The 24,571-nt window shown below is 45.0% G+C and overlaps 1 protein-coding gene across 4 annotated transcripts in view; it reads left to right on the top strand.

Moving 5' to 3' along the window:
- foxp2 (forkhead box P2) overlaps nt 1-24,571 on the top strand; it is a 95,070-nt gene that overhangs the window by 10,935 nt on the left and 59,564 nt on the right. The window contains exon 1 of one of the 4 annotated variants that reach the window (XM_084038421.1): nt 18,324-18,469. The exons of 2 other annotated variants lie outside the window; for them this stretch is intronic. The gene's annotated coding sequence lies outside the window, so the exon portion shown is untranslated. Of the gene's footprint in view, nt 1-18,323; nt 18,470-24,571 lie in introns of those variants that run through there. One more of the 4 variants, XM_084038423.1, reaches the window with a different exon arrangement.

Raw genomic sequence — 24,571 nt, 5'->3', positions numbered from 1 at the left:
GGCAGAAATCAAAGGGACTTGGATCATTCCCCATTGGCAGCCTCCATTGTCTAGCTGATTTGGGATTGGCGGAGAAGGTGAAAACTGCAGGGTGGAGTGTGGGGGTGGATGGAGATCAGGCAAAGCAACCCCCTCTTTTTTTTTTTTTTCCTAATCTTTATCCACCATTAACCCCAGTGCCCCAGTGTGTGGCTGAGATCAGGGCCATTGGTCAATCCCCCATTCACTGCCACCCAGAATATTTTAAAGTTAAGCCCCCTCGCTTAACAAAAAAAGTCTTACTCATCAAAGGTTTACTTTCCCCTTCTCTTCCTCCCATTCGCTCTCAGTCCCAAGGATCTGCTGCCGTTCTCCATGCAGCCTTCTCTCTATGGTCCACTGTTTTGTCTTCACACTTAGGCAAGAGGGAGGGAGAAAAGTTGGAAGTTGTTGGAAGTTCCCCAAGTTTCCATATTTTCGATTTTAATGAGGTTTGGGGTCCGATAGCGCTGCGCCGTTCGCAAATTGGAGCAGGAGTGGATAGACCAGTGACGTCCTGCCCTTTTGCTGATCTCGGGGATTAGGAGCTGTCCTGTTTTTAAATAGACTCCGGAATTGCACTTACGTTATTTCCGCAGAGGAAATATTTTTCACACCTGTGATGTATATTCCCCGCTTTTTTTTTCTTCCTTCGGGCCTTTTTTTCGCCCCATGTGAAACCTATCAAACATTGAAAATATAACCATAACACGGCTGAATGCAGTCCAGACATCCTCCGTCCCTGTGAGCATTTCAGGTTCCCTCTCTTTCTCTTTTTTAATACACATTTTCTTGGCAAAGTGTCATTTATCTCGCACGGGTGTCTGATGTGAGAGAGAAATGACCGAGGGACGGAGTAGAAAAAACAAGAGAGGATGTGGAGATGCAGGGCAGACGGTGAGGAGTGAAGAGGAGAAAAAAAAAAGAGATTGCATGGAGAGTGTTTGTCCAGAGTGCACAGTTGCCATGAGAATGGAGTTAGAAAGTGGGGAGGTGAGGGGGCTCGGAATGAGTATTGCCATCATTTCTTAAGGAGAAGGTAGAGAGGCTCAATGAATCTATTGATCCTCGTGGACGCTGCTCCTCTTTCTTTGTCTTCCCTCTCTTATCTTTTACCCAGTTGTTTTGTTAAATCATGCTATTTTGCAGAATATATGTGATTTGAAGACATACTTTGAGGCCCTTCCAATAGTTCTGTATATGCACACTATTAGGAATCGCCGATACTGATTGCAAATACTGCGCGGACCACCTCGATTCCTATAAACGAGCAGGCATCTAGTGTTTCACGTGTTATTCTTTCCCCGCGATTTAATTGGAGAAAGCTTGGGCGCGGGAGCCGGAGACGATGGCATCCGTCCAAGAAGCCCCGAGATTATTGTGAAACCCAACCCGAGGCAGGCATGACATCAGAGCGGCCTGACATTAGTTTGAACTCCTTATTTCAGGTGGGAAGAATTACGAGCGGCTTCACTCGCAGGTGATCGTGTCCAATGAATCGGTCGCACACAGTCGCGCATTCTTCTCCCAAGGTCTAAATGCTGATTGTCTTGACAGATTGAACTCGTGTGTTATCACCAAACTGTCACGCAGCCTCGTTTTTCAGCCGGCACACACAGCCCCCTCGGTTTATGTTAGCCCTTCACAGTCCAGTGTTTTATAGGGATATTGTCACCGCGGCATCAACTAAATCCACACTGTTTTAACCCGACTGATGAGTTCTATTAATCTCACACTGCACGCTGTGGAGAGTTCTTCGTATTTGAGATGCAAAATATTGTCACACACCCACAGAAATTGGATTCTAGGAAACACATTTCTGTTTTTGTACTACATGAACCTCTAGAATAATAGCAGCAATGAGATTCTTGGCCTCCTGAGGTGAAATTAGACGTACGATGTTGAAGTAATCGGATACAAAGAGGGCTTGTGTAAACAGAAGTTGATTGATTTTAAATGGAATGACAACAGCGTTCAAAACGGCTCCACTCGGAACACATTCCTTGATTACGGTCTGTCAATGAAATATTTTATTATGAAAACGACACATGATTATTATCTTAAATGACGTCGTGACCTCATCTGCTGTACCTCACTCTTTCACTGTCTTTTTTCTAATGTTAAAGTTTCAACTCCAACCACATGGTCACAGCCACTGAAAAAGCTTTTACTCCGGAGGCAACGAGCCAAGTCCTTTGTTCGCGATGATCACTTGATCGCGGCTGCGAAGGGGATACAGCTCGGAATCCGACTTCCTCACCGCAAAAACCACAAGCCCAGACAGCACAAGTGCAACTGTTCCTACCTGGTTGGAGACGGAATGGGCAGCAGGCATCAGTGTGTGTGTGTGTTTGTGTGTGTAAAAATACACACAGCATGCTCGATTTGGGTCACGGAGTTGACAGACAGTGGAATGTGAATGTGTGTATGTTGACAAACTCCACTGCACTCTGAATGGGGTTTGTGATTACACCTCATCATGCGCGCCGCATCGGTCCTGTCCCCCCAGCCCCCGATCCCTCTCTCTCCCTCCCTCCCCATTTCTCCCTCTCTCACCACAGTGCCTCATGGGCAATCATGTGGTCACACTACCTGACTCCTCGCTGCTCAAGAGTGCAGTTGACAAAAACAGCCCGAGGCCCGTCATGTGGAAAAGATTCAGTCGGCACACAGCATACACTCTCCCCCACACACCCACCCACCCAACAACTCCTCACTTTCTCCCACTAAGTAACTGGAAGCGCCGGGGTGTTTCCTCCCTGCTCACCTGTGAAGGGACACGGCGTGGCGTGGATATTTTTTCCAACTTTTTGCATCCGTATGTGCGCGGACGCCGCCTCAAACAGCCGTGTGTGTGTGTGTGTGTGTGTGTGCGATCGCTTTCCCTCCGACCCGTCACCCTCCCACAGTCTGAGAGGAGCAGGCAGGTTTCTCTCTGTCAGTCGGGTTGCACTCCTCATGTCATGTAACATAAAGCCGGCGGTCAGTGAGAGCTCTCAGCTGTCAGTCAGCCCGGTGGTCCTGGCCTGTCGAGCTGCTCACCTGTGTTTATTGGACAAGACCTGCTCCCCGCTACCCAGGGAGAGCACCTTGTCTCCCTTCCTCTCTCCTTTAGTCTCTCTCCCATGCTTTCTCTTCCACTTTGTTAGTGTCTATTTCTATCATTCCCTTTGTCCGTCTTCCTCGTTTCTTAGCACAATATCACCTTTTATTTAGCTTCTGTCTTTTAAAAAAAAACACCACCACCTTTCTCCCACCTCTTCCCCTATTCCCTATTTTTTTCTGACTTTCTTTCTTTCTTTCTTTCTTTCTTTTTATTTTCCTTTCTTTTTTTTCCTGCTGTCCCTGCTGTCCGTTTTTATTTTGTATTATTTTGGGACCTCTTTGTCAGCGCTCGGGTTTAAAGCCATCTCTTTGGCGGCGGTGTTCATCTCTTCTCCGCACCTGGCTGAGCACAAGCATGAGCATGCACACACCCACACACACACACACACACACACACCGCTGCTAGACGGCTGATTGAAACTTGTGTCTCATAGTTGCTAATGTTCACTGAAGCATTATATTGTAGATAAAGTAAATAAACTAGGTTACCATGGGAGAAATCTCTGGAATAGACTGCAGTGATCGGGCAGATGACACACACACACACACAAACACACACACACACACGTTGCCTTGCACAGAGGCTTTCTCTCTTTCACACACACACACATAAACAGGCACACACACCCATCATGCGACTGGCTGGAAAGGTGTCAGTGATGTGGAGGTGCGAGCGGAGCAAGAGGGTGGGTAGATATTTTTTATGGCTCAGGAATTTCACATGTTTAATGTTTTTTGAGGAGCCCTCTCGAAAAGTAACAGTTGGATTCAGGTTTCCTGACCGCTTATATAGTCAGTCCGTAGCACACCGTCGGTACACTACGACTTTATAATGCAAACATCTTTTTTTTTTTCTTCTTCTGCTTCGTGAATTTCCCGGAAGCCGTACTTAACCAGATAGCTTTCACAGATGTTCACAAAGTCCTTTAAAGAAAAGTTATTAACTTACCCACGGCCAAAGATGGCGTCAGTCATTTCGACTCCTTTCATCCACGTTCTCTTTCGTCTCTTTTCGGTCCGTCCAATTCAAATTCTCTTTTTTTTGTTGGAAATACTCATTAGCTAGGCTAGTTAGCACATTGGTGAAATGCAAGGGCGGACTCTTTGTGGCTTTTTAAACCAGGGTCCGCTGAATGAGGCCTCAGGTTGGAGCGGTAAAGCCACACACATATTCATATTTCCACCTCGGTATTATATAGATCTCCCTTGTGTTCGCCCGCGGTCCCATTCTGTGCCGTAAAGTGGTATAGGTGACATGGTAATACATTTGCATTGTGCCCGGTGATAAATACTCTACCAGGTCTTACTCACTCCGTTGCTTCCGAATGTGTCCGGACAGCGTCTGCATTGTCAAAGGCACGGGGGTCATTCAGAACTCGCTCTCCCCTCCCTTCTACCTTTTGTCAAACATTTCTGCGCGGGCGATAGTTTTCTCATTTATTTAGTGAATAGTCGGCCGGCTGCAGAAGAAAGAGAGTTTTTACATTATGGAAATGATGGAATGGGTTATAATCTCCCACATATTCATCGCGGCAGACATTGGACCCTTGTGATACCGTCCCTCCATTTAGCCATTGTTCCGGTTCTCTTTCCACGTACTGTTCCCCCCTCAATGGGCCATGCGGGCTTTAATCCGGTCTCTCTTCGGAATGACAATGTTTACTAGCTATCATTCAATAAGGAGCCACGAGCATGACACGCATCCCTCTGTCGGTTAATGCCGCGTGAATGTGCGAGGCCCCGGCTACAAAGGGAAGGTATTGTCGGAGGATGGGATGGAAGGGTTCGGCTAGGTCGGCAAAAAAGTGATCGCGTTTCATAAGGTAGTTTCTCACCTGACTTCCCCGTCTTACTGTATACATTACCGTTAAAAAATAAGCCCTGTTGGGTAAAAGAAGCCATGTTGGGTAATTATTGCCTGTAAGTAGGGATTAGCGTTGTGGATGTTGACAGTAAATTGGCTCTCAGAGTGTTCGGATCAGACACATTCTTGCAAAGAGTGAAGGTGTACGTAGCTCCCCCCCCTCTTCTTTCACATCACACTTGTCACGTATTTACAGCTCACCAACAAATACGGGCTTATTTCTCCTCACTCACTTATCTCTTATTGTGAAACGACGCACAAGCGAGCTAATGAGATTTCTAAATATATAAAAGGCGAAGAGAGAGAAGAAAAAAAAATCCAGGGATGCTAAGATGTTTGTCTTTATTTTCCAACGTTTTTTCCTTTGCTCTCTCCAAATTGTTTTCCCTTCAAAGTCTTGACAGCATTAGGTATTAGTGCCATAGCTGCTAACAGTCATTAGTGTGTTTTCACCATTGTGTCATGCACTGTTTTCTACCCCCCCTCCCCCCCTCCCTCCCTGCCTTCGTGAAAAACAATCGTAGCGACCTCCAGCGACCCCTGCTGACGCACAGACAGTTAAATGGTTTGTAAGACGTTTAATTACCAAATGGTATAATCGTTATTCATCTCATCATTAGATGTATGATATTAAGTGAATTGCCTCCCTTGGGTCCCTGTGTTTCACAGATCAATAGATTTAGATGGAGCTTGGAGGGGGGTGGGGGGCAGTTAAAACACTTCTGAGGCCCCCGATATGAACACATGCATTGTTTGTGTGATGCACCGCTCATTTATTTATGCAATTAGCTTTTATATAGGTTTAATTATGCTAATGCTATATGTCTGCACCCAAGAATGGCAGTATGTGTGTTTTTTTTTTAATGGATTTGCGGCTCCTGGGTTTATTTTGACGGTGAAAGGACATGAACAATGGACAAGGTTATGGCACGGCAGACATCCCACCGGCAGACTTGCTTGCGTTTGCACTTCGGGACACTGTTGGTATCAAGCATTGTTTGAAGGCATTGTGGAGATTGCTAATGCGGCGTGTACACCTCCAAGGCCTCAGTAGCCTGCAGCTTGATATCGCCCCGTATTCCCAAAGCGAGTATGGCTGAGTGGTGATCGGGGACTTGCAGCACCACGAGCTGCTGTTCACTGCAGCCGGCACTACTAGCCCGAGTTAATTGTCCATTATCTGCTATTATCTAAGCTCTACCCCTCTCCGTCTCTTTTATTCTCCCTCACTCATGATTCCAGCCGTCACCACCAGTTTCTCCCCTCAATATCCCGTATCCACTGCTTTATTTTCTCCCCCCTCCTACTCCAGCAACCTCATGCTAGTAGCCAAGTTCATATAATAAGAATGATTCCCTTTGTTCCTGAGGTACCTCCAACAGGAAGTATCAGCATCATTTTCATTTCTTGTCTTATCGTTACTTGAGTGGGAGGTGCTCTTGTTTCTAATGTTGTCATCCATGATATAAATATGCAGAACAGGATAAAAAAAAAGGTATGTATAATAAGGGTTGGACTCATGATGTATTTGTCAAGAAAAAAAGACTAAGTTTACAGAAGAAGTCTCCTTTCTTTAGATTGATAAGGTGATAGATGTGTTTGAGGAATCCTCAGAAATTTCACTTGATGGCACTGTTTTCCTTTTTGCTCCAGCTGAAGCAACAGGGCATGTTTTATGTATGCTGGGCACAATGTGAAAAAGCCTGGCTGTGCCACAGATATGTGTCTTCCTCTCCTCCCCTTGTCCCTGGGCTCCGAGAAGCACGCAGGAACCCCCGACAAACAATAAGATCACGCACTATACGATTTTTAAAAAATCATTACGCTTCAGATAAAAAATAAAAAAAGTACACACTGGCACAGTTACTTCAACTGGAGTTCATTAATCTTTTGTGTGTTTTGGAATATTTTCTTTTAAAAAAGGAAAAAGAAAAAGTTGGAGGGTTTCATTCTGTGTCTTAATTCTTCCCTGCTTGGAAAATGTAATGTATATTTTAATGTACGTTTTTAACAATAACACAAAAAAAAATTCAGCAGTTTGAGTTAATTAAATTGCATTCCTCCTGCGCTGCCGGGCGATGCTTTAATAATTCCATCAACAAGATGAGGATACAAACTCTAAAGCCTGGAGTGTTTCTGTAGTTCATTTCAATCCCACACCTTCCTCTCAACTACCACTTGATATAGTTGGACCCCCCCACCCAACACACACACACACACACACTAATTCATGCAGTTTAAAGGGCTCAAATTTTTTGGTCGTGTTAGATTGTAGAAATAAATACAAAGTATGAACGCATAAAATCCAGTTGAAAGGGAAAAATGGTTGGCCTTTGTCCATTACTCTCCCCGCTGTCTAACAGGGAGGGAGGGGGATTAAACAGAGTTTAAATAGAGGTTGGATGGATGGATTGGGGGGTGTGTTGGGTGGTGGGGGTCAAGATCATATTAAGTGCTCACAAAGCAAATGGTTTAGCATTAGGAAGTGTTGGTCTGGTGGCCCAGCCTCATGAGCAGCCTTTAAAGACGCAATACATCACGGTGAAAAATAACCACAGCTTGCGTTTCAGCGCCGCGCACGCGTCATAAATAAAAGGTGCGCCGCGTATAATTGAGGCTCGTGCATGGGGAACTCGGCTGGAGATGAGAAATGGAAATCTGTGTACTGGTAAATAGATAATCACACAAAAGTAATTGAGGTTTTCAAACCCCAATCTAGTCTGCCAGCGTGAGCTCGTTTGCATGTTAATCACGTCGGTGATTTCCCTTCATCACAGGGAAGTCCGCGCACACTTCCATAACCAGCTTTTAATTGCATTTAAAATGTCACAGAGGTGGAACACATGTAATTTAGCCAGAACTGTGTCCAAATTAATGGGTACTACTGAGACGCTCCATTGGACAGGGTTGGAAATGAGAGAGGCTGTCTATTGTTTGGGTCTTTATTAGAGATGCCTCAGCCTCTCCACGATAACATCTCTACAGCACCTTTTTGAAGTGTATATCAAGACTTCAAAATTAAATCTGACAAGCATTTTGTGCAACGACTTAACACTACAATAGATGCCAACTTCTTGCAAAATAAGCCAAACGGATGGACGTTAAAAATGGTGGAGGGAAAGAAAAAAAACATCAAAGGGAGACGACCACAAAACCCAAAGTGTTGGGTTTTAAATGGAGAAAGAAAGGGAGGAATAGTTTATTTTCTTTCATCACCAGGTGTTCTTTGGCGTATAAATTACCAAGATGATGTTTCCATAACACAGCTTAGGGCACTCCAGAGAGGGGAAACCTGCAAAACAGACCTATTTAATTTTTCATTGAGGTGGACCATCAGGAGCAATAAGCCAATATTCCTCTTCCCCTTTTTCCAGATGCCTTATACACCACAGTATCTTACCAAAACCCAAGCCCCAGTTACTTTTTTTTTTTTTTTTCAAAAAAGGAAAAGTTCTGCCGAGACCTACATGAAAGGAAGGAACTGTTGAAATGTTAATTTTACCATCTGCTGTCGAGGCCTGCTACCTTTTTTTTTTGTGTGTGTGCATTTTTTTTTTTTTTCCTGCCTTCTTTAATTCCCAGTAGTTCTGTTCTGTTTCATGAATGTGCTGCTATTTTGGCTGTTTGAAGTCATGGGGTCTCTGCGAGCATGGCTTTGACTGGCTGGGAAATACAATGCCACATGGTGGATGGTGGAGACTGTCCATTAGTTTCCTGTTTAAAGCCCGCTCCCTCCTGGTAACCCGGCTTCTTATACCAGTCCCAAGGCTCCAGTTACGCTCCCATGCCCACCTCAAGAACACCGTCTGTCAGTCCCCCTCGCCGACTTTGCTCCCTCTCCTTCCTGAGTGAGCACGTCTTCAGGGACCTATTTAGTCTGTTTATCTTAATGCTGAGGATTTTAATCGCTCGTTTACAAGACCCCTAGCACCTTTTGAGCTAATCAAAGTGTTTTTTCTTCTTCCTCTCAGCACACGTTATTGCTAGTTTTCCTGTAAGCCCAATAAACCCCACATAGCCCAAGATCGAAATGAAATTCTGTGTTCCTCCATCTTTATTTTTTTTGTCCTGTCTTCTCATCACAAAAAAAGTTGACACTTTTAAAAGCAAAAAGTAATATTGCCAAGTTTGCTGTGAAGATTTTGCCAAATGGATAGATTCCATTGTGAGATTTGATAGTTGGCAATTAGGGTGAGACATCCTGTGTGCAGAGTTGCTTAGCATTTTCCTTGGCCGGGACCAGATTGTTTAGTCTGCGCTCATTGTGAGCTGTTTCTGAGCTGCAGTTGACGGTTGTTTGTAGAGCGCTGGGGGAAAATGTGAGAGGGGCCAGTGCCTTTTTCTCTATTTATTTATTTTCCCCGTCCTTGGAGCTGGAATCTGATTTGTGTTCATGTTTCTCTATTCTCTCTGAGCGGTTTTTAAGTGTGGCTGCTGAAATCTAGACTCTGTATGACCTCACTGCGCGGCCTGTGTTTCATTAATGACCAGCCCTGTGGTTTGGGGAGAGGAATATTTTTCATATGACACCGCCTTGCATTAGCGCGGAGCGGCAGCTGCACAACCACAAAACCATCCAATTTTGTGGCTTTGAAAGGTGTGAAAAGTTCAGCTCCCTATAGCAAGCGTTTGCGTAGATGTGTCAAGGAGCGGAACTACTGAAGTCTCGTAAAAGAAACGCACACAGAAAAGCAGAAAAAAAAGTCACCTGCTAATGAAACATTTGTCTTTCATTCTCCTAGGCAACTCGCGGAGTAAATAGCGCAGATATATTTCAGAGTGAGACGTTTTACAGGTTTGACATGCTACGGCTAAGAGAAGCCACCTAAAATAACAAGCGAGGAATTCAAAGTGCAGTAGGTAGCATTTTTGACAGCTTGATTCATTTGTAATAAATATTTCTTTTCAACATGGCTTTTAAACTGTTGGGACCCTTAGAGTCCCTAACACAAGCAAGGCTTTTTAAGTTTTTTTTTTTTTTCTCTTTTTCTTTTCTTCAAGTGCCACATCTGGCATTAGAGGTATTTCTCCTCAGATTGATTGATTTCCCAGGCTTTGTTGGAAGCGACTCACGCGAGGCACACAGCAATTGACTAAGAAGCATGCAACAATTCACAGACACACGTAGCAAGCCTGCCCCCCCCCTCAAAAAAAAAAAAAAAAACCCAGACACTAGACTACTGTAACTCTGTTTTGTACCTTGCAGGATATTGAATATCCAAAAGGAAACCTCAGATTTGTCCCGTCCGCAAAACAAAGAGCCCTTGTGCTGCCGCCCTCCCCCCCCCCCCCCCCCCCCTCCTGCTCACTTTTAAAACCAAACCGGTGCTGTCACCGTAACACAACAAACTAATTTGAATACACAAGACAGTGCATATTTCCTGATCGTTTCCCTCGCCGTCCATCACGGTGCACTCCCATAGTCCTGGCAGCATCAAGTGTTGTCAGCTTGAAGGCAGGAGGTGGAACAGGGAGAGATTGAGGTTAGTCACCAAGGCTCAGCGAGAGTGAACAAAGGAGACGATTACCTAATAGTCCTGCTATGTATTTGAAGTGGAGCCCGCTGTTTGTTTGGGGGAGGTTTCGGGGGGTTGGATGTGCAGGGAGACGTCTCGCAGGCAGCTGATGGGTACTTTTAAGCTGTCAGAAACATCCCCTTTGCCATCCGTCTTCTCCGGATAGACGGCAACAGGCTTCGACAGGGGCGAAAAAAGGCAACACAGAGAGAAAGTTAATGATGTTTCCCAAGTTCGCAAAGTGCAGAAAAACGCTGCCTCCGAGTATAATTGGGTGCCATTGCGTAAATTAAAAAATCGTCCAAGATGATAGCTTGACAAGTGTTTCAAGCGGCTGACGCGCGCTCCGCACACTATTTTCGGGGCCCGGTGTTGTGAGATGTGTAATGAGTCTGCTCCCTGCTTGTATGTGTTTGTACACAACCGTCTCGCAGGTTGTCGCTGAGAATAAACTTCTGTGTTTTGTTCGCGACGCAACATTAATTTCAAGTCACATCACAAGTATCGTCAACCTGGTGAAAACCACTTAATTACATGCCAAGACTGTATAAAACAAACGGAAAGCAGGGAAACTTGTGAATCTGTGAGTCGTTTATATATTTATTTTATTGTACTTTTCTGAAATGAACCTCCATTAAGAGAACGCCTAAAAACATAGTGTTGGAAAAGTAGAGATTTAACAAAAAATGTTTTTATAAAAGGCTGTCATCCATGCAACACCCTGTGGATATTTCACTTATTTCAATATCTTAAAGCTGTCTTTGGACGGTAAAACCCAAACCACTCTGTCGATGACTTTTTCAAAATGGTGTCATGTGAATTTATTTTCTTTTTAAGTCCATAAATTGCCGTCTTCCTTTCTCCCGTGATTTTTGAACAAACAGTTATAACTCTCGATTCTCTGAAATGCCCGCCAGCCTTTTTCTGTTTTGATAAATTGTACATCCAGTCCTATTTTCAAAGTCATCAGCGATTGCTTTTTTGCCACTCAGCGTAGTGAACATGGGCAGCTTTTAAAGGTAGTGAGTAGGTATGATAAGTGGCTCAATCCTTGTACTAAAGCATTTTTTACTGAAGGTTTAATAGCTACTGTATAATGAATTATAATGTATTCTCTCCAATTGCAAATTTCCTCTAATATAGCCCTTCTGCCGTAGCGCAAAAAGTCCATCTGAATATTATTGTGGCCAGCTTTTTAAGAATACAAATCAATTGCATGATTTTAAGTAGTTGGATTCATGCTTTTGTCGTAAATTTCCCCCCAATGCCAAATGGAATGGTGCTTCTATAACGGCAATAGCTAACCAATTTCAAGTAGTGACATCATGGTCAGCTCCGAGTCAACTATATGTTTTAGCAGGAAAATACGACCGTTCAGCCGAACATTTTCAGCCCAGTTTGAACTCATTGAAAAGCGGCGGGCTTGTGAATCATCTTGCTGTTCCAATTTAATGGAACATACCTTTCAATGACGGCGTGTGCCGGCACATCATCAAAGTGAAACTTCCAAAGTTCCGCTTAACTTGTTGCCGAAATAGTTTCTCGTTTTCAAGAAAATTGCAACGCGCCGAGTCTGGAAGAAGTGTATCGGCGAATCTTCCCCTGAAGGAAAAATTGCCACTTGCATACTTGTCTTTGACCAAAGTGAAGCCCTCGCCCCACTCCAGGGGAACACGCGCTGTTTAGGAAGATATAAAGGAGTAATTTTATTACTCGGTACATCTCCCCTCAGAAGCCATTTCATTTCTCCTTTCAGCCACCACAGAAGCCTTTATTTGATCTCATATTCCAGAGTATGACTGCCTCAAACCAGTCGGACTCCGTTTATTTTCATTTGGAAAACACATTTAGCGTCGGAGGGGTGGCAGCGGATGGGAAGCGGAGAGCGGGGTGTTCGAATGTGGGTATGGACTAAGGCAAGTTTCTCTATCAAATGTTAATGTCCTCCTGCAGGGCTTTTTTTCCCCCCACTGTGCCCCGATTGTTAGGAGCCAAACTTTATATTTAATTCCCCCCAAAAAATGTGATCAGCGCGACTTCCTTCGGCGCTATCAAGAAAAAGAATCTTTCAAACGGGCTTTTTTAGTCCTCACAAATACTTCCTCGCAAATAACTGTTAAGTTTGCATCCATACAGTGGAATTGATACAGCTGGATACCCTTTACTCGCTGCTTTGAAACTGCCGCTCATTGGAAAAGTGTGCCATTTATTAGGCAGCCCACTTAGGCAGCCCAGATGTAGCTGGTCACTTGAGGGAGGAGGGGGTTCCCTCATAAACTCTGAGACTTCTAGAGAGGGCACAGCACCCAACTTTAGAGTCAGAATGAACCCCCCACCCCGCACCATTCCTTGAAACTCCACATCTTTGGCTGTTTACCAAATCCAGAAACAGCTGTCTTGGAGGAGCTCAAATCCTATTAGGAGTCCCACATTTCCTGGAAACCTTTCCCCCCCTCTCTGTCCCGTTTATCAGCGTCTGAGTCGGTCCCTCTACACCTACATCCTGTCTGGTGACGGCACAAAGAAAACATTTCTTTGTGAAAGTGTCGTTTCGGTGCTCCGGAAGTCCCGCTCACCTAAATAGTTCCTTCCCTATGTCTTGTTCGTCTTTTTTTTTTTGGTGTGTGTGTGTGTGTATCGTAGCCTCCATTGGGCTCAGTTCCACAAGATGAATTACCTCCAGATGTAATTCCTATCCCCCGCCTTTCGCCCCTCAAATTAGTGGCTAGTAAAAATTAGGTTTGAATTAGCCGCGGTGTGGAGAATAGAAGAGTTTGAAATTTCCATATAATGAGTTTATTATTCTTTGCGGGCATGCCGTTTTTCCTGGATTAATTCGGGGGCTTTTTTTAGGTGCTATTGGTGTCTAGTTGAATGGTGTTTTAGTCATGAGTGGGTAGCCGCTGTGTCAGCAGTAAGTCAGAAGGCCGAGGTAATCAGAGGTCCACTCTCCAGCCCCAACGCTCCATGCCTCAGTAGCTCCTGGAGACGATTTCCCCGAACTTTCCCCATTATCAAATTCTTACCGGGTATTTAATGTTTTCTGTCGTCCCGCACGGACGTATTTGTCATTGCTATGTGCAAGCGCGTTGGCGGGATTTCTCTGGCTTTTTTTGATAGCGCTTGTTGCATAGCATATACAGGTGTTGTGCTCCTTTGACTGCCAGTGGAGCTTGTCGTGCTGCCATTCAAGTGTGTCGCCGTGGTTCTGGGAATGATAATCTCTTTGGCAGAGCCGGAGCTTGGGGATCCTCAGACACTACAGATCACTGTCATAAATGGGTTTCAGATTCATTTCTAACAGACATCTGTATGTGTGAAATCACGGTTGTATTTCACTTTTCTTTTTTTTTGTTCCTTCATCTCTGTGACATCTCAGTGGCCAGGAACATTAAAAAACAACAACTCGGTAGCATTTTTTTTTCTGAGGAGGAATCTAATTTAAACTCTAAGCGCCTTTGCTATATGATAATATCTTCTACTGTGAAAAGGGGAAGTTGTCTGCCATGCTCCGCTCTTTCATCTAATTCTAATCTGCTGTATAACAGGTAAACTGCTGTGAGCCGCACTTGCTTGTTTAAATTTACTGAGCCGAGCCTTTGATTTCAGCAACTCATTTAATTCAAATACGCTTTTGAAGAAAAGCCTCTTTTTTTTTTAGGAAGCGAGGTAGGGCATTGGAGGCAGCTGTGGTGGTGGGAAAATAAGAGGCGGCACAGGAGGGCCAATTTAACCTGGAGTGTCTGTCGCTAGTCTACCAGCTCCTTCGTTTCAAGAGGCCCCGGTCAGCTTGAACTGTCTGACTTCTGTCATTTCGATCTCTTTTTTTTATTTTTCTGCTGTAATGTATACTTTAATTCCCGGCCGCCTGCTGTCTGTGTGGAGCGGCGGACGTCTGCAGAAGCAGCTGGAGGGGAGGTGCAGGTATCATTAAGCCTTGGAGAGGCACCAGCAGAACGCCGCTGAGTGCTATACGTGGCTTCTCGCAGCGCGTGTTGATATTGCTGGGCCCGGTGAATGTACAGCCTGGTTTATTTTCAATAGGAACCCGAGGCCAGGCTTGGCCAGAGCGTTCCCCCCTCTCTTACCCCCTCCCTCCGGCTTCTTACTCGGGCTGTTGATATTGAGTCAAGCAAACACTCTCTCAGGGATGTCCTGTTGGGCACTCAGCCAAAGTCGCAAATGGAAGTCACATGTGGAGACTCCCAGAGGAGGGCTATGAGGCCTCAATTCACACTCCATTTTTTTTTTTTCCTTGTCTAAGTTTCGTTAAAAGAAATATGAATAACGGTTGTTTTGTAGACCGTTTCACAAAGGCTTTAGAAATTGTGTATTTCCTCCCGTTTTTCAAACAACAAACAAAATGGAAATGGACCATATTTATTATTGTGATTGCAAGCAATCAGGCCTCTCTTTACCTTCATCCACTGCTCTCTCAGTTTTTGCAGTGATATGCAAATATATTCGGACACTGTCATTATCAGCCACTTAATAGGCATTTCATTAGGGGTTTTCTGAATGCACGCTGCAACGCAAGTTGCCATGGATACCCCGGTGCTTAAGTACAGTATATTAAAATGGTGCTGCCTTCCAACCACTTATATAATCACTGGTCCTAAATGGTCTCCGCTCTCTGGCCATAAGCAACGTATCATGTGATCAACATTTCCCGGGACACAACAAAATACAAAGAGCCCTACCACCTCATTATGCCTTATTTGGCTTTTTTTTTTATATTTATGTATTTGTAGGCAGGACTAAGTGGCTCATGAATTTGTGCTTGTGAAACATTAGTGTGACAGCTAATGAATGGCGCTGATGTGCGTGCTCTATTTCATACGTGTGGTGTTTTTTGGCTCTTTGGAAGCGGCGGTTATCCCTGTGTGGGAGTTGTTAGGGGGCAGTTGAGCATATTTTAAAAAATCACTTCATTTCGTCTGACTAGCTCTTAAATTGTGAGAACGGATGAGGGAGGAGGGAAGTCAAATGGATAACCTCCCAACGCAGAGTGAACATCATTGATGCACTTGGGCTTCGATAAATACAACACTCACCGCCCGCCAAGTCTTTGTCTCCTCTGCGTCGTCCTCTTTGTCTTCTGTCCTCATCCCACTTGTGTTTATTTAAAAGGTCATTCACGCTTTTATTTCAACACACGCTCTGCGGTTTTCCTCCTCTCCCAAATTTGACTAATTTCTCCCATTAGCATACGCGCTTTAGTGGCTTTTAAAGGGTTAATCAGTGAGTGATTCACGTTGGCTGAAGGCTGGGCCGCCTGTGACGAAACCTCGTGGCGGCTCGCCGCTACTGAAAATGTCGGCGGCACAAAATGACGAGGGATGAGCGCTTGACTTTGTCTAATGCCCCGGAGGCAATGCACTTCACGGTGGCTTTAATTGAAAATTAATAGTTGGTAGTGGTAGTGTGTGTGTGTGTGTGTGTAAACTGTGAAAGTGATAGCGGTGCCGGGAGACGGGGAGGCAACATCCATCGCCGTTGTTGTCACGGCGTCGCACTGCATCGCTAGACCCACTGCTCCCCCCCACTGCTGCTGCTGCCAGGGTTGGTAACCAGCTGCTGCCACCCTCACCCCCCTCCCCACTGGACCCACTACACATGTCTATCTCCCTCCTCTTTTCTCCCCCTCTCCTTCCACTGTTCTGCTGCCACATCAGGACGCTGGTGGGCCTGTTCGTCTCCGTTGACCTTGGCAGCGGGGAAAGCACTAGAAGAAGAGACATAGGGAGTAAATACCTGAAGGGAGGAGGCGCACGGTTGTCACAGATGTGTAGAAATAGGCATAGCATCCCCCCCTCTGGTGAAGCGAATGTTTCTGAGGCCAGGGGCCTCTTGTTTGTCTTTTCCAGCGAGGCACACTGAGTAGTTTATTAAAGCGGCTGAAGGAGCTTTCTAGCCTGGAGCCCTTAACGTTGAAAGAGAAATGGGAGAAATTACTGCCGTAATATGGATGCTTAGAGCAATTAACAGCAGTTGTTTAATGTTAGCCCCCTTTGCCTCTCCCCGTGTTTTTTCCCCTCTCCCGCTTGCTTTTAACGCTCTTGTCACCCCCCTCTCTCTCTCTTTGCTTCCCCTCCCTGTCTCTCTCCCTCTGCCACGGTTGTTTAGTGTTTACCCTCCCCGCCTCGGAGCTCACAGAGTTGACACTAATGAAAATGCTACATCTTTTTGGTCTTGCGTTCGCCTCTAAATAATGATATCACACGGCTGAAATATGCTCCAGCGGAGCCCGGGAGATAATGTGCTATCCGGGAGCCTTTTTAAATCATGCCAGCGCGCCGCTGAGAGCCCGCGAGTTCAAGTGGTCTTTACCCCGCGTTAGGGGGCGACGTCTTCCTCCGAAATAAATCTGTCATAGTTGCCGCGGGTGCCTCTCTTTAAAACATAAAAAAAAAAAAAGTTCTCGCACTCTCCATAACCTCCATGCCTGCACGTGTAGTAGTGGGTAACTATAAATGTAATTTTGGATTTGTGTGCGTGTCCATATTTAGATGTTTGTTTTTGACTCAAACTTAGACGTAAAAAAGGGGAGGAAGAGAGGAAAAAAAAGTCCCCTCTTGTATTAAATCTCTCAGGCCCATGTGGCGGAGCGAGCTGGTGGCAGATGGACTGGCTTTCTGCATCTGCTGTGTGCAGACTGAGGGCTTTGTACGCCTCTCTCCTGGGGAAGACCGAGCCTTTCTTCTTGCCAGTAGATTCCTGTCTGTTGGAGCGACTAAGAAAAACATCTGTGGCATGCAAGGGAGAGAGAGAAGGAAAGGAGAGAGAGGGGGGGGGGGGGGATTGACAAAAGGATTGGCAAACACCATTAGCCCTAAATGTTCCAGCTCATTGCCTGTTGTGCATTGTTTACAGTAGAGGGAAACATGTTGATACATCACATTCTGCACATCTGAGCCCAGCCCGGCTTAATTCAGCTCGCTCCGGCTTTTGTCGGCTTCTTTAGCAGGCGGCGGGGCCGGGGCGTTTTTTTTTTTTTTTTTTTTTCTGCGGTCCCAGAGATACTGAACTAATTCATTAGGAGAGACTTGTTCAAATAACCGAATCCTCATGTAAGACATCTGTAACAGACGCACTTGCCTTTTTATCAAGTGGTAAACCGAGCTCCGACAAACTGAGGGGAGCTGTGAAACGGTTGTCAGCTTGTGTGTTTCACTTTTTATTGTTTTATTTAGTACAATATAAAAAAAAACCCACCATGGACTCCTCACGTTGTTGTGAATACATGTGTTTTAAGGCGTATTGTAGACAGTCGGTGGTGGCATATTTGGGGGGGAAAAGACACACAAAAAAAAGCATTATGGTAGTATTTTGTCTAAGAGAAAGTGAGGGAGCACTCGGCATGTGGAGGTCTCCCCCAGTCCTGAACCTTTGTGGTCTCCCTCCCCTCTCGGATTCCTCTACAAAACGCCTCTTCTGAACCCCCCCTCCTCTCCCCCTACACACACACACACACACACACACACACACACAGTTACACCCCCCTCACCATTTCTTTGCCAACTCTCGCCACCCTCCGCCCCCTCCACTCCGCTCCCCGCGACCAGCCCCCCTACCCCACCGATCAAGCCACTGGTTTTTTTTGTGTACTATTGGTCCTCAGGCGTCAAAACAATCCAGTGGGGCTGCCTGACTTGTTTTAATTAGGCAGCGCTGAAACGGCAACTGTCTCTCAGACGTGACCAGGCAGAGGTGCTCTCCCCTCGCTCTACTGTAAATACCGCTGTAAATACTTCTCTGGTGATGTCTTTGACAGTCAGCTAGTTTCTCCTCACTTTTTTTTGTTGTTTTTTTTGTTTTTTTCCACCACTTCTGATGCTCTGATTTCTACTAGTGGCGTTTTCCCCCCTTCTCCTCCTATTTTTTGATAATGCTTCCAGGCTTCTGAGAATACTACTTCAAATGCTTCTTACCGGGGAGAGTGGATTTCTCACTCATTGTTTTAAAGGTAGGTCATTTTTTTATCCGTCACTCTCTCCTTCTATTGCTGACTTTGTTTGGATGTGTGCTCGTGGTCGTGGTAGCAGTGCTTTGTGATCGCGTGTTATTTGGTAACGCATGGATTTGATGTGGCTAATTGTTTTTAAGAGCTCCATACACTCTGCCAGAGCACAGTGTGGAGGCTACCGACTGCCGCTCAGCCCTTCACTAATCCCATTCAGAGCTTTTACATCCACACACACACACACACACACTTTGACATGCACACAGTCAGAGCTGAAAGGAAAAGCACTGAACTGTGTTAGAATAAAGACAGACACACATACCTTTATTTTTTTCGCGGCGAACGCACCTCTCATACCGGCGTCCTCCTGCCGTTCCTCCGTCTCCGTTCCCCTCTAGTCTCGCCGCTCACATAGAGCAGACTACAGAGCCGGTCGGGCAGGTTGTGTGTGTGTGTGTGTGTGTGTGTGTGTGTGCACTTGCAGAGGAGAGAGAGAGAGAGAGAGAAGCAGATGTGCGATTAGAGCGCGAGCCGCCTGGCGAGCATGCAGCCGAGGTGCGAGGGGAGAGCCGGCGAGCATCCTGCAAGGAGCCACAGCACTCCCCGTGTGAAGATCCCCTCACACACTCGCACGCTGCCTCGTTCACACAAGGACCCACCCACACACACACACTAGCTACACACACACACACACATGCTCTCATGCATTTGCACCCAAATGCACAGAAAAACAAATTTTTTCCTTACTTGCAAAAAGTAATATAAATAGCTCTAATCTCATTTCAAGGTCATTCCCCCCAAATGAAAAGACAGCAAAATAGAGATCTAACTAATAATTGCCGTGTCTCTCATTTCCAATAAAAAAGGGGGGGGGGGGGGAATGAAATGATAAGTAGTGTTTTCCAGTAATTGTGATATATTTCATCAGCGGCAGGCATAAGAAATGATGGTCTAATTATTTCCAGTGTAGAGAGAGAAAGAAACCTCCGTGTCTCTGTCATAAATTTCCATTTTGTACACTAGCACCCCCCCCTCCCCATTCACACTCGTGCACACACACACACACACACACACACTCCCTCCGCTGTCCCCTCTCTCCCACTCTTTTCCCTCTCTCCCCCAACTCAAGCCTCTCCTATCGGGCCTGCATGTCCGACCCGCACAGGGGGCCCCGGTCGGTAATTGCCCCGGTGACAACTGGAAATGATAGAATAATTGTCAGGAGAGGCGTCTGGGCTTTCTTTTTTTTAATGGGGGCGAGGGTGATTTAAGTATGCATGAATGGCACGGTGGTGGTGGTGGTGAGGTGGCGAGAGGGAGAGGAGAGAGGGAGCGGGAGCAGGGGGGGAACTGGGGCGGGGGCTGGGTGGCGGCTGGCGAGGGGGAGCTGGCTTGTTTATGATGCCATCCCCCATAAACACGGCTGAAGTGATGACACAGATAGTGTTGCCTCTCCACGGGGTGACACCAGTCGACTCGCGGCCGTCGCTTCTAGACACCCTCGGCGGTGGCAGAGGCAAGCACTCTGTTCTCTGGTCAAGCTCTCTGGCACTCCTCACCTTCAGGTAAAAAAAAAAAAAAAAAGAGAAAAAAAAAAGTCAGGCGTCCATCCATCCATCCATCATCCATCCATCAATCCTACGTCTTCCATAGTCGACTCCAGGCTCTTGGCTGTGTTTAATGGTGGTGTTTTATTGCCGGGCTGTGTCTCCTGCCTTCCCCGCTGGTCGTCCCACTGTGGAACCGTGCAGCCGTGGTCTGCGGGCTCTGTTAATCTGCTGCTTAATTAGTGCTGATGAATGGCTCAGTGTGTGTGTGTGTGTGTGTGTGCCTGCGTGTGCGTGTGGGCGCGCATACGTACAAGTGTGTGTGTGTGTGCAGCGATGTGGCTTTGTGTTTGTGTGTCCCCTTTTTTACGAGAGTGTGCATGTGACTGTGAACTAAGTCGCCGTGCTATTTTCTGCTCCCGTCTCAGTTGTGGTGTTTTTTTCAGACGTCGCTGCCCGCTTGCTAAGCTAATCATTGATCATTAACATCAAGAGGGCAGGTTTTCACGCCTCTGATTAAACCGAATAAAAGGGCACAGCCACTCTCGTGAGCTAATAACAATCTATTAATCAGTTGCACATATGTGTTTTTTCTTGAAGTTTGACTTATTTGTTTTTCCCCCCCGTCGTTTGGCGTGGGGAGGAAATCCTCGGAGCAGATGTTTAGTTTGCAAGGGGGTCACAATACCGATAATCGGTGACGCACTAATTATCTTTATCAAAGGCAAGTGGGATCATTTGTTTACTTAAATATTGATGAGGCTGAGCAAGGCATGGTATTGGGCTATTGTGGGCATATTATTAACATTTCATAGGGCTTTGTGCAGGAATGCGAAAGGGACTCCTCTTCATAATTTAATACCCTAATGCATAATGAGCTATGTGATTAGTTCACATGGAGAATTGGCCAAACTCCATTTTGAAGGCAGATAATTTACATTGTTCTCCAGAGTCTGGCATATAATAGGTTCTTTAGCGCAATAAAATTAAATGCTACACATTTTATATTTCAGCTTACAAATCCCCCTGGCGATATTCAGTTTTCTTTTTGTGTTTTAACCCCCCTCTCTCTTTCCACGTCGTTCTGGTTTTTGTTCGAAAAAGGGGGGAAAAGAGAAGAAAAAAAAAAGGGTGGGGGGAAATGAATTTTAAAATTGTTTAACTAAAACACATGTTTACCTCCATGTTTTATTTAGAATGCACACTGGCCAATTAACACTGTTCATTAGCGGCGCCGCGTTATTTGTTTTGAAAGTTTAACCAATCACTTTGTTATGCTAATTGTGATGTAATTTAATTTGAGTTGCCGTAATGATGATGCCGCTATTATCCACATAAATGATGCAGTTAAGCAGCACGGCCTCATTTGCATGTGCTTGAAGGGAGAGAGGCTGAAAGGAGCCGGCTCCCGTATCACTCTGCTTTAATTTTCCAGCTCTGTTCACTCCTGCCCTATGGGTCTTCCTGGCCCTGTCGCTGGCTATTGATGATCAGCACTTTTATCTGGATTTTTTTTATTATTTTTTTTTAATGACAAAGAGGCCTTTATTTGTCTGCTAACAGATTCCTAGAACTGCAGTGTAGAGAAATTAAATAATGGAAATATGAGACTATTAAAAAATGCAAATGATTATTTCTTAGTCGATGTATCAAACAGTAAGTGAACAATTTGCGTGCCCCGGAGACACACACACCTACTACACACAGATGCATGCCCCTTACTTCACATTTGCATTGGTTCTGTTTTGGATGGGGAGGGAGGAGGAGGGGGGGGGGGAGTAGCTTCTTGAATTTAATATTTCCATATCAAAGTGATGCTTTGTTGGCAAGGGCTTAATTTTTAATCTGTTGATTCCATCATCATCTGTGGTTTGGACATTATTCAGATGTGGATTGAATAGTCGGGTGTGTGTGTGTGTGTTTTTTTTTAACCGAGAGGTGCAGTAAAGCTGTCACGCAGTACACACTGTCAACCGATTTCTGCATATTTTTGTAAAATCAATTTCTTAATGCTAAGCGGAGCAAGAGTGATCCTTTCTTCGGAGCAGTTTTAAAGTCCCAAACCGGGCATGGAGAAAGTGTGACTAAGCCGGTGTTAAAGGCTGCCCATTATCTATTTTGTCGTGACTTTTTAGTAATTTTCCTTTTTGCAAAGATTATATTTTTCTCCTGACCAGCCCCCCCCCTTCCCCTGTTATGCTCCTAATTGGTTACATAAATCTTGTCTGGTATGAATGAGGAATGTTGCGGTGTTGTCAACTGCAATCTTCACCCTTATTTACCAATTCATTAAGATCTATCGATGCAGGACTGCTGAGGGGGAATGACAACATAAATCAGAGCCGGAGACATAATGGCCCTAATCAACCAGAAATAACTGGAAACGTCACAATGAGCTATGTCTCTGTAGCCGCACGCCGTCCGCCGCTTTGCTCCCTGCGCCTGTCCGCTGGATCCGCCGCGCGGTGGAGAGGACCGGAGAGTCAGGCCATCCAACTGTCATCAGCAGCTCCTCTGATTTTTCTCTTCTTCCCCTCTTCCTCGACACCAGAACGCTGTAAAGATTTTTGTCCATTTTCTCCTTCTTTTATTTTTTATTTTCCAATTCTTGCTCCATGTCACAGCAGCTCCGTCCGGATCGCTTCAGTTCAGGTAGAGAATAAAACACCTTTTCTTGCAAAAAGCTCTTTATATACACTTTTGGTGGGAACCTCCTCTACTCGTGGTAAAGATGATTGGACGAGACAATGAGGCCTCCCCTCTTTTATAGGTCAATTAGCCCCTGATTAGGTGGGCCGAGTTAATTAATGGAATTGGCGAATATGCAAATGAGAGGCGACTGATGAGCTTTCGTCACTGTCTTGCTCGGCCCACAGCGGCGGGGCTGTCTCCTGCTTTCAGCGCGACGAGTTGCCTGATGGGTAAATGATATGGGACGAGCCTAAATGCAAGAGAAAACTAGTTTCTCTCCTCCTCGTTTTCTCCTCTGCGAGGGGCGTTCTCCGCGACTTTTGAAGGAAGCGTGCGTTTATTGCTGCAGTGGAGCTTTTCTGTCAAAGGGAATGCACTGTAAATTATATTTCATCTTACAATATGCCTTTTTTTTTTACAGAATGATTCATTGTTGATTTTAATTTAACATTTTCATAATGGCTTACCATACCCATCTTTTTTTATTAGTAATTGGATCGCCCATTTACAATAACTGTTTTGCCATTGTCACGTTTCCGAGCTGGTTATATTGATATAAAAATGAATTTGTATTAACATAGTATCATGCACACTATTCATGAGTGCCTCTTGCATTTGATTCTAAGAAGACATTGTGCAGACCATACAATTGAGCATGCACTTTACAGCCTTTCCTCTGCTTTTCTTTGTCATTTTCCCCCCTTTCTGTGCTCCACAAACACTGACTCTCACACACACTCCCACCCCATTCAGGGACACTTACACACTGTGGCAAATAGTCTGTCTTTTATCTTATTCTGTCTCATCTCCTTATTGTAAATAGAAGAGAATTAAGTTCTGAACATTCTTGACTGAATGTCTCCTATCACGGAACTACGATTTATTGTCAGCTCAAATGAAGAATTGAAATATGACTGAGGTTTTTCCTCAATGTGGGGCTCATTGGACAGGAGATAACCACATTTGATTCTGTTGCTTTGAATAATGTTAATCCCGAAAAAAAAAAAGGCAAAGTCCATTATTCATATTCATCTCTTTTCATTTGGCCCCACTCCTGATTTTGTAAATATGATTTCTTCAGCCCCCTTTTTTTTTTTCCCAAAGCAATCTTCATTCAGTGGTGAAACACTTTTGAAATTCCTCTATCTGAGAGCAGAAACCATTACCATACACAGGTTTATAAGAAGTAGTCATTAATGCTCTTTTATGGTGGCCTTTAAGTGCCAAAAGGGAAGCTTTTAATTCGAAGGCACGGCAGCCTGGCTTGCCTTACTTAATCCGAGGGACTGGGTTTTGTCGAACGTAGCTCTCCAAGTGGTCGTGTTTTTTTTTTTTTTTTTTCCATCTCCATCTCCAAACTCCCTGCTCGAAGCTGAAGGCTGTAATAAACTGCATGTGGTCTCCCTGCGCTGTGACAACTCGCAACCAGACAGATTACAGTACACACCCGAGTACAAACAAACATATGATCGTGATCATAGGAGTCTTTGAAGGCAAACATTCATGCTATGCCCTGCAGTTTTTGATTAAGTTATATTAAACTTCTTAGCTCTCAATTAGTTGGTGTTGGATTACATTTATCATTTTGAAATGCAGTTTTAAGCACCGCTTTTTTTTCTTTTTTTAAGTCAGCACATATGTGGCATTTTGATTTATTAAGCAATCTGAAGCATTGGATGTGTGAGCCCCTTGCCCAGTTACTTCTTTATTTTGTATGCATAGTAACTTATGGCAATGATGAATTAATTTCACTCAAGCACAGAATCTGTGATTATTTAAAATGGTAACCATATCTCGACTTGATCAGAGGGCTGTGAGGAGTCAGCAGACTGTGAAATGTAATTTCTATTATTATTTTTTTTTAATT

This window comes from Eutrigla gurnardus, assembly GCF_963514095.1.
Source record: "Eutrigla gurnardus genome assembly, chromosome: 21".
NCBI lineage: Eukaryota > Metazoa > Chordata > Actinopteri > Perciformes > Triglidae > Eutrigla > Eutrigla gurnardus.
The sequence above is the reverse complement of the archived record's forward strand: the minus strand, read 5'-3'. Positions and strand labels throughout refer to the sequence as shown.